Source organism: Nuphar pumila, chromosome 9, assembly GCF_984573655.1.
Source record: "Nuphar pumila chromosome 9, dmNupPumi1.hap1.1, whole genome shotgun sequence".
Lineage (NCBI taxonomy): Eukaryota > Viridiplantae > Streptophyta > Magnoliopsida > Nymphaeales > Nymphaeaceae > Nuphar > Nuphar pumila.
This window is the reverse complement of record NC_143257.1, coordinates 28721779-28734637: the sequence shown is the minus strand read 5'-3', so window position 1 is coordinate 28734637 and position 12859 is coordinate 28721779. Positions and strand designations below refer to the sequence as shown.

The following is a 12859-nucleotide window of genomic DNA, read 5'->3' as shown; positions in this document are numbered from 1 at the left end:
TTCCCAACCTTGTCCATAATGAGTTGTGCAACTTTTTTCAGGAAAGTAGAACTTCATCTGCATTCAACATGAGCTCAGGTACCCGTCAAGTATGCATGATTGAGTTGCTATAAATTTTTTCTTATAATTTTGTTAATGTCCTTCAGTTTATTACTAGTCTATTTGTCATTCAACCATTTACTTTGTTGCATTAGATTAGATGGATTGCATATAATTTATTTCATTATATTTTTTTTATAAATACTAACATTTTGGTTCTCTTTTGTAGGATGATGGAGATGATCAGCGTAGAGAAACTGATGAAGGCATGGAGGAATGGAAAGATCGAGAAAATGAAGAGGATGATGCCCAAAATCTTGGCGAAGATTAGATTTTCTTGTTTAATTTGTTTGACAAACTTCTAATTATAACTTCGCAAGGACTGTACTTGGTAGTTAAAGTTTGCTTAACTTAGCATTTTTGTTTAATTTGTATGCATTTTTTATTTGTACTGTTGTTTTATAAGCAGGATATATGAATTGTACGAGAAATTTTTCTCGATTTTCAAAATATTTAAAATTTTTATAACAAATTAGCGACGAATAATATTCGTCATTGTTTCATTGCCAAATTGAGTTAGTCATCGGTTTGCAGCGAAATTTAAGTCGTCGCTACTCTGTCGCTAATTAGCGACGAATATTTATCCGTCGATAAATGGTAGTGACAGAAATAGCGACAAATTAAATTCCGTCGCTTAACCAAATCGGTCTCTGTTTACCAATGAATTTGCGACGTACATGATCTGTCGCTAATCCATCGCAACATAGCGATGGATTGGCGGCAGATAAATTCCATCACAATTTAGCGACTAGGGTTATGAGATGGATGATGTTTGTCGCAAAATTCATCATAAACATGTACAGCCACGGATGGCATCCGTCGCCATTACGCATTTTTCTTGTCGTGATATCGCATAATATATTATAAATCGATACGACAATTAAACATAATAGCTTACAAATCGATATTAACAAACAAAACAATATCTCACAAATCGGTAGTATGTTACTACAACCGTGATTTGTGTTACATTACATATACTGAGTAAATGGACGATACTGGATGGGGGTAGAGGCCCTTCCTCTCATCTGTAACCAAGTATTATTGTCAATAGGTCCCAATATCTTAGAAATGTCTTCAATTTTCCAATCATCGAAAAGTCAACATCCACCTACAATAACAGAACAACGCCTTAATGACACTCACGATGACATACGTTCTTCAACAATAGCATGATGACATGGAAAGGTACTCACGATGCCTTAATGGCACTTGTTGGAATGTTTGTTCGTCATTGCTTTTTTTCATACTACCTAACGAAAATGAAGAAGAGAAGACTGTAAAAGGAGATGGCCGACAAATCTCCCTATGATGCCCACCAATGATCGAACCAGTCGATCGATTTATAGTCCTCTCCACGAGGTAGGAATGAACCCGAGAATGTTTTATAACACAAGGCAGGAATGAGAAGGCGACAATGTGTTGTGACACAAGTTAAAAACCAAGGTGGAAACCTGAACTCGCGGGAATGTGCAAAGCTATTTACCGGAGGACATTTCTGTCAAACACATATCTATCTTATGAGAGGACATTTTCGTCAAACACATATCTATCTTTTTTACATGTTATTTATCTTTTTTTTATGTTATTTTATTATGAAATCATCATAGGTAACATTGACATATGAATTATCATGTATCCCAGGATATTTCTCGGTACACACCCGAACATACGAATTTGTGTTCAGGGGCGAACACACAACCCCCTCTGGTTAGGAGATGAGGATACTACAACCAAGATAGTAAGCAGGCACCAATGATTAGATGCATCCAAGCCCCACAGCCGAACGAAAACAAGGTTCATCAGTCAAAAACGAGGCAGACGATGAGTCCTCGATCGAAGCAGTTGGGCAACTGCCCACCACCGAGCAACTACTCGGGTGAGGAATAGGTGACGTGCATCCACAAGAGCCTAGACACATCACCAAGCACCTGTGACCATCCTGCCCTGTCGTGGGACCTCTTGATTCTCAGTTCTAGGCAGGCGGGAGGGAGTTCAAAGAGAACATCCCTCCTGACTACAAGGGTACTCAGAACTCGGGCCAGTTGAGTACCTCTACCAGGGTGCGACAATGATATATGGCGCGAGCATTTGATAGCTCAAGAGCGTGGATGAGAGAAGTGGGATCGCCAAGTCCGTCTATTCATTATGAGCGTCTGCAACAAAGACGTGGGTTATCATCACCGGCACCTGTGACCTCTATGGATACGAAAGCAGTTCAGTCAGCTCCTTCACGAGTCTCTTGAATTACTGGTTGAACCAGTCTGGATGAATGAAGTTAGTCTCTTGACTTTGAACAAATCCAGCAATGGCAAAGCCCATGATAGTCATTAGCTGGAACGTTCGCAGGCTCGGAAGAAAATGGGTGCGTCGACATATCGCCGACACACTGAATCTCCATCAAAGTGATCCGGTGTTCCTCTTGAAAACAAAAATTTCAAAGAAAGTTGTCCATTCTATCTGTTTAAGCTTTAGCAATACCACCGCTCTAAAATGAAGATTGAGGGTTCTTGGTTTGACTGGTCTTTGCTCAACCGAAGAGGAAAGACATGCATCCTTGCAGAATGGGTCCATAAAACTCTCGATTTTGGATCCAATTTTTTGATCGATTTCTAAAACTTTTTTAGTGAAAACCTTCGTTTTTGTTTTAAAAAATTTAGTGATCCACAATCAGGGTACGCCCAACGATATTCCATCAAATATCTAACTACTTACGACTTCAAGCATTCAAGGGAATGCCACACCTCTTCAAGATCCAAGACCACATATCATTGGGAAATTTTGATTCCTTCTCTACAAAATCAGTGTGGCAGGTGAGTCGTGTCAAACACCCTAAAAAAACCCTTACTGGCTTGATCTAGTGTAAGAGGCATTACCTGAGGGCTGTCGTAACCCTCCTTGATTGAAGAAACTAGGGTTCTACATGGCTAAATGTTGTTATCTATGTGGTAAAATGGAAGAGATAGCCGGCCATCTCTTCATCTCGTGTACAGTTGCTTAAAAAATGTGAAACCTTATTTGTCGAATGTTTGGACTCTTGGTGTCTCCCATATGGATCAATTCAAAATGCTTTGCAAAGGTGGGGTTGACACCAACAACCCTTTAGATTTCTGTACCAGGCCTGTTTGGTGTTCTTTTAAGTCAATATTTGGAAATTTTGGGGCATTCTTAGCCAGAGCATTTTCGAAGGAAAGAACTTTACTATGCAGCATATTCAAGAAATGTGTTTTCAGCTATTAGAGAACATGAGTTGAGAATTTGCAAAGATGTGGATCATTCGGTTGTTTGGAGATGGCGCAATGCAGGCCAGTGGTCACCCCCTCCTGCACAGTGGACCAAGATTAATATTTTCAGCATCTATCATAATAAATGGCAAGTGGGGCTACGTGATCTATGACACTCATGGTCCGTGTATCAATACAGGATAGATCATCGATAATTCAAGTCTCTTGGACAAGGACTTTAGCAGTTGGGTTAAAATTTTAAGTTGCATTCCAGCTTCATCTCGTGTTATTCTTGAAGCATCTCGAATGGACTCAAATCATCCAAATTAACAAATGTTTGGAGGTAGGGGTACAACAAATGGTCACATAGAATTACATACTCAATGCATGTTCCAGTTTAGAAAGAAGTGTTATTCATTTTATTCCCAAGGAACTCAGTGGCCTAGCAACGACCCTTTCCCATCTTGGCAACCACAATAGACAATAGGCAATGATCCAACATGAATCTGGATCAGTGGATTCCCCGATGTAAATTTGTATTTCAGTGTTCTCTAATAAACTGGGGTCCACTTAACCCCAGCTTTCTTTGTTGAAAAGGGGGTGTTGCATGTCAAGATATACTAAATTTTTCTTTGAAACACTAAAATAACATGTAACTTATATTGGTTCCATATTTGATCACATTAAGAGTGTGTGTTTAAATGATATGTATCTCTCTTCTCGATGTCGGTTCTAGCGTGGGGCCATTCCATATCCCACTAGCAAGCAAACATGATATTCATATTTGAGATCCTTACACGGTTTTGAAATCCTTGGATCTCAAAACTAAGGGATCTTGGAGATCCTCATATGAGATCCAAAGCTCTCAAACACACCCTAAATAAAAGGCCACAATACAATCATAGATGACAAGTGGATGTCTTTGTTGATGTTGCACCACTCTTCAATTTTAGAGAGTAATAAAGTGGAGTAATCTTTCATCTGTCATTTATTTATAGCGAAAAGAATTTTGATACGGTGCAAAGGATACATGGTTGCTAAATAAACCCAAACTGTTGGACGACTCAACTTCATTCACGTTGTGCAACCAAATATCCATCATCAGGATATCCTTCGCCCCCTCAACCACATCGATATTCTCTTCCTCTACCGCCTCGTCTTCATAGTGGCACCACTTTACCTAGCGAAGCTTAAATAATGCATAGTTTGATTATATATCGCATTATGTTTCAGAAAATAAGAAAAATCATCAACAAAACTTACATCTGCCCTGCTCGGCTTGCAGAACAATTTTGTAAATTGGCCATGTGACATGTGTTGACCCATCAATCTTCCACCAGTCATCTCTTTATTACGTGATCGACAAAATATTACAACACATGAAAATTAAGGTAGACAATCACAGATTGGAGGCCTTGTAGTGGTTATCTACTCTCATATCAAAACCTGTAAGGATTAATACATAGTATAGTACATCAATAATTTTAAATAATGTTTGAGTATGAATCATGTCTTATTGTACAATGAAGAAATAAATACCTCCAACAATATAAAAATCACTGCCATATGTTTTTTTTTTTTACTCCTCGCACTACTCAAACTTGCCTATAGATGTGCAAGTGAAGCTACTCCCCATGCATATTGATCAACGTGATCTAGGTCTTGTAAAAACTGCGTATATGATGCATGAATAGACTTTTCACTAGTATCGATAAATAAGTATGTCCCAAAAAAGTAGAGCAAGAATTATCTCACTTCATTCTTCACCTACTACCGGCTATCCCTTCCAAACACAATAGATTCTCCTTCTTAGCACCCCCACCTCCCTTCAAAGAACAAAAAAGTCCCTCAACCATGATAGCATAATCCTTTCTCTGTCGAAAGCATCCACTTTTGCTCTTAAATAAATATCACACAACCGTTTGAAATCTCTCCACCGATATCCACTCACTAGATCCCCATGGTACTTCAATCAGACAATTTTTGCCACGTCCTCCTACATTTATAGTCATCTCAAAATCTTCGAAATGGAATGTGTTGGTTGTCAAATTTGAGAACTGTACAATGGATTCTAAGACAGGGCGACCAATGTTCTATGGTGTGATCTCGAAGAATTGTCGAAAATGCATCCCATGCAATAACTCCTTCCCTTCCTTTGTTAGTCTTACAAGCCATTGTGGTGTTTCAAACCAGTAGAACTGGTGTGTGTGGGATGATGGATATTTTGAATCTTTTGACTACGAATCCTACAATCACAATCAATTTTGTTAGAATCAGTCAAATGAATAATTTTATGGAATATGTACAGCAGTTTACACATTGAATAATTTTGTGGAATATGTATAGCAGTTTACACATTGTACTGCAAGAATCAAACTAGTTAACTTAATATATTTCACACATACATGATTCAATGAGAAAATAAAAGTTCATGCTTCACACACACACACACACACACACACACACACACACATATATATATATATATATATATATATATATATATATATATATATATATATATATATATAAACATTGAACCAAACTAGAAGATAAATATATAATTGATACATGTCCAGGAGCACCAGTCCTTGTTCCCCGCTGCAACATCTTCAGAGCTTACACTTTCTCCTCCATGATCGGATTGTTTGACTCGTGAGAACCAAACATTGTGCCAACATACCATATTTATTGTAAAAGATCCGCAAAATATAAATAACAAAACTAGATGATAAAATAGAAGTATAAGAATCTTTCAAACACACGAAGAAAATTTATTTTTATAAAAAAAAACTGGTTCAATAGATAAATATGTGCCAACCAGAAAAAATCACTGTTAAAGATTCGAGAATACTTGAGGATGAAGTCCCATCGAAATACTTGCCGAAATAGTTGTCTGAAAAGTGGTCGCGAGGAAGCAGATTGGGAGACCACTAGTTGGGACCGTTGGTTAAGAACCGCAAATAACCTTAAAAATTTATGCTCATGAAGTTCGCACAAATTTTGGGTTGCGATGTTCCAGTTTTTTATACTCACAAAGTTCGCACATAATTTTATGCAAACTTTATGACATATATGCGAATTTCATGACATATGTGTGATGTTCCGACGTTTGAGAGTAAAACAAGGTTTGCATAAAATTATGAGCGACCTTCATGACTTATGTGCGAATTTTGTGACATATGTGTGATGTTCCGAAATTCAAGATTAACACGAAGTTCGCACATAAATTTTATGCGACCTTCGTGATATTTACAAGAAAAAATGTGTGGAACTCCTTTTAAGTGGGAGTTTGCATTAACCGGGTAGTGGAGCTATATATCATGCAAACTTTGCAAGTTCCACACATGTGAGGCTTAAACCGTCATAGTGAAGTTGGATATTTGAGATTTTGAACATGAAGAGAATAGTGAAAATTACAGGGCATTTCAGGAATCAGGTCATATTTTCTGCATAGTAGAGTTATTTTTCGAAAAAAAAAAAAACTTGTTTGAGTCCATGGCCTCAATGATGCTCAAAGTAGGAAGGCTGCTAGCAAAGGACCAAGAATTGGTTGGGTGATGCGCCAACAAGAAAAGGATCATGAGGACCGCTAAAAGTCAGGTGGCAATCTGGTGCTACCTATCTAAATGTGAGGTGGTGCTCAACCCACACGTTTCTGAAAAAACTTGCAACTAACTCCCCTAATTTACAGTCGAGCCACTAGAATATGAGAATTGGAAATACGAGAACTAGAATGTGAATTAGACATTCCTTATGTTTTTTTTTTTTGCAAATCTGACCCTCTTAGTGTGGTCCATTTGCTAGGAATCTACTGTTGGATTATGCTTTTTTAGCAAAAAAAACATGATTTTTGGATGCTTGAATGTTTTCGAAAATTCTGAGCCATCAATTTTCAAGCCTTAAAAAAAACCAGCTTATGCATTGCAATCGAATTATTCAAAAGTAGTCTTCTTTAAAACCCATCACACGTACATCACATTTGTATAGTGAGATTTAAGAAAAAAACAAAATACCCATGAAAATCCCGGTTCACAGTTCTCATATTCTAGTGACTCATTGATAGTCTATGGGATGCACATAAATCTCTCATGTTATTATTCTCATAAAAATCATCTATAAAATCGTAATGAAAATAAAGCAAGGAGCTCTGCGTGGTTGGTAGGAGCTGTCAATGCACGTCTCAGCTCAGTACAAGTGACCCACAGATGGGTGGGGTTTGTTGTTGTAAACGCTCGGTGATATTGCTAATCTCACCCAGCGTTTGACAGGATCCACTCTCCTCCTTGTGGTCGGGCGTTGCAGGTTTAAAACCCAGTGGTACTTTGAATAATAACTGGTGGGGTCTGCCTAACCTCAGCTTGCCTTACAAAAAAAAGGGAAGAAAATAAAGCAATTTTGAAAGCCCACTGATCTAATTAAGCAGATCCTAACAATCAACAAACAGGCAGTTAGAAAGCGAGGTCCTCAGGTAAAAATCCGCGTGAGAAGCATTGCATGAAACATGAAGCGAGGAGCAAGTGTTCGAGAAATGCTTTAATCATAAAAAGTAAACCATTTAACAAGAAGCGAGTAAGAAACTACAACAAAGGTTAGTGTGGAGAGACTGCTACATTTAAAAAAAAGAAGTAAATATTAGGTCTTATTTAATGCATCTTTTAAGCCATATAATTTAAAATTATCCATCATGTATGTATGTCTCAAAATAAAATCATAATTTCCAAGGCTTAGTTTGGAAACTAGTAGCTGGGATTGGAGTTGATGCAATTGATAAAAACTTTGTCAAACTACCTTGGCGGTGGACACTTGGAAACTGGTAGCTGGGATGACTGTTTATGAATTTGGGATGGGAAGTGAGACCCTCTCTCTTCTGTATTTAGACTAGAGAATTGAATCGATAGTTGCCACCTTTCACTTTTTCAAATGCATAATCTCCATCCGACTATCAGTTTCCAAACGGAGCCTAAAAGGAAAGCACAGTTCTTCTAACAAGAAAAGTTGCATTTCCAGGAAGTTTGATTTCGTACTAAAGAGAAACAAATACATCCATTCCTCGGATACGAGCTTTTCATAATGTTTCAGAAGCATGAATTGGTTTCACACTTCCAAATCATTCCTGAGAAGTGAACCTCCAAGGTTTTAGAAGCTTCTGGTAACTAAGATATCCATGCAGAAACCTTTTTGCAATATGGCAAATCTCTTATTTGACCCTTGTTTCCTATAACCATTTGCAAAATAAATTGGATTAGAGATATACAATTTTGGCATTCTGCTGAAGAAAAAACACTCAATCATGTCTGTATTTTAACCCATGATTGGATATGGTAGTCGCATATCTTCGAAAATGGTTTCTGTCGAAATTGAAGTGGTGAATTATGCAGAAGGTTATTGAAGGCAATTCTCCTGATCACATAGAATATGGAACCCATATTTATTTCAGAAGTATATTGGTACAAAGCCCATTTGTTCAGCCAGCCATGAAGAGCCAATTTAGAATTAAACAACAGAACCTGCATAATGGTGAAAAATGCAGCTCATGATGGCAGTGATGAGAATCCATTTTCTTGAACACTTTCTGTTTTCCCTCCACAGAAAGATCCATCCAGCCACCCTGCATCCTTGGCCCTCTTTACATAACCATTATACTGTTCTTCAACATCTGGGACATCCAACTTTAAATCTTCCATGCACTCTGCCACCCTTGAGAAGCCCTTGGTCATCTGGTTACAGGTAATTATACCAACCCCATAGCATTCATCCAATAGCCTCCACAGCCTCTCATGCTTCTTCTCCATTGCCATCACCAATGCCTTCTTCACCACTTCATGATGAAAGAATGACATCCCTATTTCTCGAATGCAACGGCAAGCTTCTGTTAAGTCCCCTCCGCTCTCATACTCTTCCAGCAAGTTGGTGATCTTGTCCTTGACGTCCTCGATCGCCCACCCGGTTCCTTTGCAAGTCCCACCTCCCCAACATCTCAGAATCCGTTCTCCAGATAGACGAGCAGCGAGCAATGATCTTGTCATGTGCAACACTTTGCTACCAATTGATTCAGGACTCAATGTTAATTGGTTGGCAATCTCCTCTACTTGTTGAGGAGCTAAGACTTCATCCACTACTGCTCTTGCTAAAAACAGTGCTAGATCCTCAACCACAACAGGAACATCAAGTGCAATGTCTTCCGCCGCTTCAATCAGTTGGATAAATCCACTGACAACTTCATCTGCAGGGAAACATAGTGAGCAAAGCAGAACTGAGGCCATCTCTTTCTCTCTGTTTTTCCTCTCCATTGCCAAAGTTATAAGCTTCTTCACAAAAATGGCTCTTAATCCGGTAGAACTCAGATCTTCTTCTGATTCCAATATGCTAATGACTTCTAGTATATCACCTGATAAGAAGTACTCACGGATTATGGGCATCGCCTTCTGCTTGAAGGCTTTAGCTCTATGATCCTCTAATTTTCTTCCTAGATGCAATGGAAGAGGTCTTAGTGAGGAAGTGCATAGCCAGCCTTCTGATGCTGCCTTAGATATCAAAGACTGTAGAAGTTCTCTTGCATTAGGGATATCAAGTGATAAGTCATCTACAGTATCAATAAGCCGGCCAACCCCTTTAGAGATCTGGCTTGAATTTATCACACATTCATCAAAGGCTTGCTTAAGCAAATCAAGAATTGGACCCTCTGCACTTCTTTGCTCCATTGCCATTATTAGTGCCCGCTTAACTATCTCATGGTGGTAGAACGGTACTTTTAGATCCTTAATGCATCTGCATGCCTCTGCTTTGTCCTTGCTAGCTATATACTCAATCAAAAGACCACTTATCTTGGTCTTGACAACTTCAACTGTCATGCTCTTGCTGCCACCCCACCTCCTCTCAATAACCTCTGCATGCAATGGTGCTGACAAGTATCCCTTTTCTGCTCTTCTTATCACTTCCATCCCTTTTGATTCCTTTGGCAGGGAACATGATTGCTTTGTCAAGAAAGCAGGTGGAAGTATATCATCCACTACAGCTCTAGCAATAAAGAGAGCCAACACATCCACAGTGTTTGGGATATCTACTGCTAAGTCATCAGCTGACCCAATTAGCTTGCTGAAGCCTTTATACACTTGAGGAGGATCAATCACATCTGCATATAATGTAGACAAAAGAACAGCTGCCATTTCCTTCTCCCTGTCATGCCTATCCATTGCCATTGAGATGAGCTTCTTAACAAAATAATGAGAGAAACTATTACAACCAAGTTCTTTTAGTTCGCTAGCAGTTGAGGCAATGTCATCAGTGACAAAGTACTCCTCAATTATTACTCTCGCTCTCCCTTTGTACTCATCGAGAGTGCTGTCAAAAGCTTTGCCATTTATCTCTTGGATTTCCTGCAAGAAAAAATACGCATCTTAAATACTATTTTCCTGCTTAATGGATTACCATTTGCTATCAATGAGGGATAACTTTCATCACAAATTCAGATCAAGGTAATTGGAACAATATATGATAGATATTTTTTCTTTTTTTGAAATATTCTCTTCCATGATACCCTATTCATCCACATTGGTACTAGTGATTGATAGTAGAAAAATAGTTCAGTGTAGATCACAGTTCATGATCTGAACAAGTCACACATCCAGTAGTAAAGGTTACTCTATGCTTGGATGTGTGAGCTAATGTTAGTGGTACCTCATTGCTATCATAGTTTGGATCATTTGGGTCTAAAAAATAGCCATCTTCTGTATCAAGTAGTCCTCCCCATGTACCTTTACCACCCGAACCACCTGCCATGTGAGTGATTCTTTATCAGCATTCAGAAATAAACACTTCACCTCTGTTAAATACATCTTCATATTATATTCACAAAATTGGGTCTGGCACCTATTTTGTTCTTATAGGCATAATAAGCTAAAATCCTAAAGGAGAAACATGTCAAGAATCTCTTTTGAGCCTTTTCAAGAGAGTGCTTATCAAAAAACAAAATCAAGAGTCAAAGAAACTTCTCAAACTCAGGATGCTCATGAAAGAATATTCAAAGAAAGCCAAGGTGAATTATTTGAAAGAATGACAAGTATTTACGTGAAGAAAACCATATGGACCTTATTTGAATCCATTATGTGCCATTGGACATGACTAGAACACATCTACTAATCTACTCAAAGAGTGTCCCAATTAAGTGCCAATGTATGAAGAAGTCAACCGATTCTTCATGTCTGATTGGCCCTACCAAGACCTAAACAAAGTTGGCTCAAGAATTCCAATCTATTTTCAATCAAAAAGTTTTAATTCTTGTCAGTTCAGATCCTATTCTGACCTTGCTAATTAATTTTGTAATACTCAGTAGCCTAGAATAGAATAGAACACTCATCAGAAAGGACAAACATATTTTGAATTATATAAAGCATCAAACTGAATAATGCACCTGTTTCATATAACTGTATATGAAAAATACAAAGTTTGATATGTGGTAGAGATAAGTAAACCTTTCTTTGGATGGCCATCCCTTCCTGAACGAGAATGCTTATCATGCTTCTGTAAACTTTCCTTCGGACTTCCCTTATTGGAGCCGTGTTTCTCGTGGTGCTCTCGTGGTGACCTTGGAGAATTTGTAATTTCCAAAGGTGAAACTGAAGATGGATCTATGCTCTCACAAGCAGATTTAAGCAGCTCATGATGTTCTTTGGATATAAATCCATCACTGAACTCCATTTTTGAAAAATAGGAGGGAAAATGTAACAGCCAGTTGAACTTTCCTCTGATTCAATGATGTCCAAGGACATCATGCAATGAACAATTGCTTGCAACCGCTAAACAGAGCCACTGAGAGAACTGCTCAACTTTCCAAAACAGATACATGACCAATTCAAACATTGTGCACTAGGTTCGGCCGTTGTTTTCTAGACTGCATTGCTATAGATCTTTTACTGACATGCAATGACAATATTTTGTTGAAGTAAACAGGAACTGAAGGTTTATTCTTTGTAATCCTTCTTATCTCGAAAGAGAGACACTGGACTGAGTGAAATAGGTAAACTCCAAAATTGACCTGATCAAGTGAATTTTCTTACGAATGCAATGAGGATTCGAACCCCAACAATCAGAAAATAATTCTGGTTGGGGTCAGGAGGCTTATCTGTGGAAGTCCTGAATCACATAATTCATAATTGAAGTGATACTGATATAAGGTGCCTTATACAACAAAATTATGCACAAAACCACAGTACCAAACTCATTTAACTCAAGCTAACTCAATCATGACAGTTTCAGGGTATGCTGAAGGCCTTAAATCAAGATCTGCACCAACCAAAATACATGTAAAAGTCAACCAATTTGCAAATAAATTCTTACATTATTAAGAAGAAAGAAAGTCACCTACTAAAAAAACATAGGCAGTCTGATGACCATTTTCAACTTAAACATTTCTAAATTCAAATCTCACCGTGTAAACAATGAACAGATTACTAAAATACAAAAGCCTCTATATTGCATGAAATTCTAACTGGGAAAAAAAGCAAGGGGTTAACTCTAATAAACAGAAAAAAAAA

General features: G+C 38.1%; 1 pseudogene; it reads right to left on the bottom strand.

Moving 5' to 3' along the window:
• Positions 1-8857: 8857 nt before the first annotated feature.
• LOC149828527 (MA3 DOMAIN-CONTAINING TRANSLATION REGULATORY FACTOR 2 pseudogene) lies at positions 8858-12023 on the bottom strand (annotated as a pseudogene).
• Positions 12024-12859: the final 836 nt, after the last annotated feature.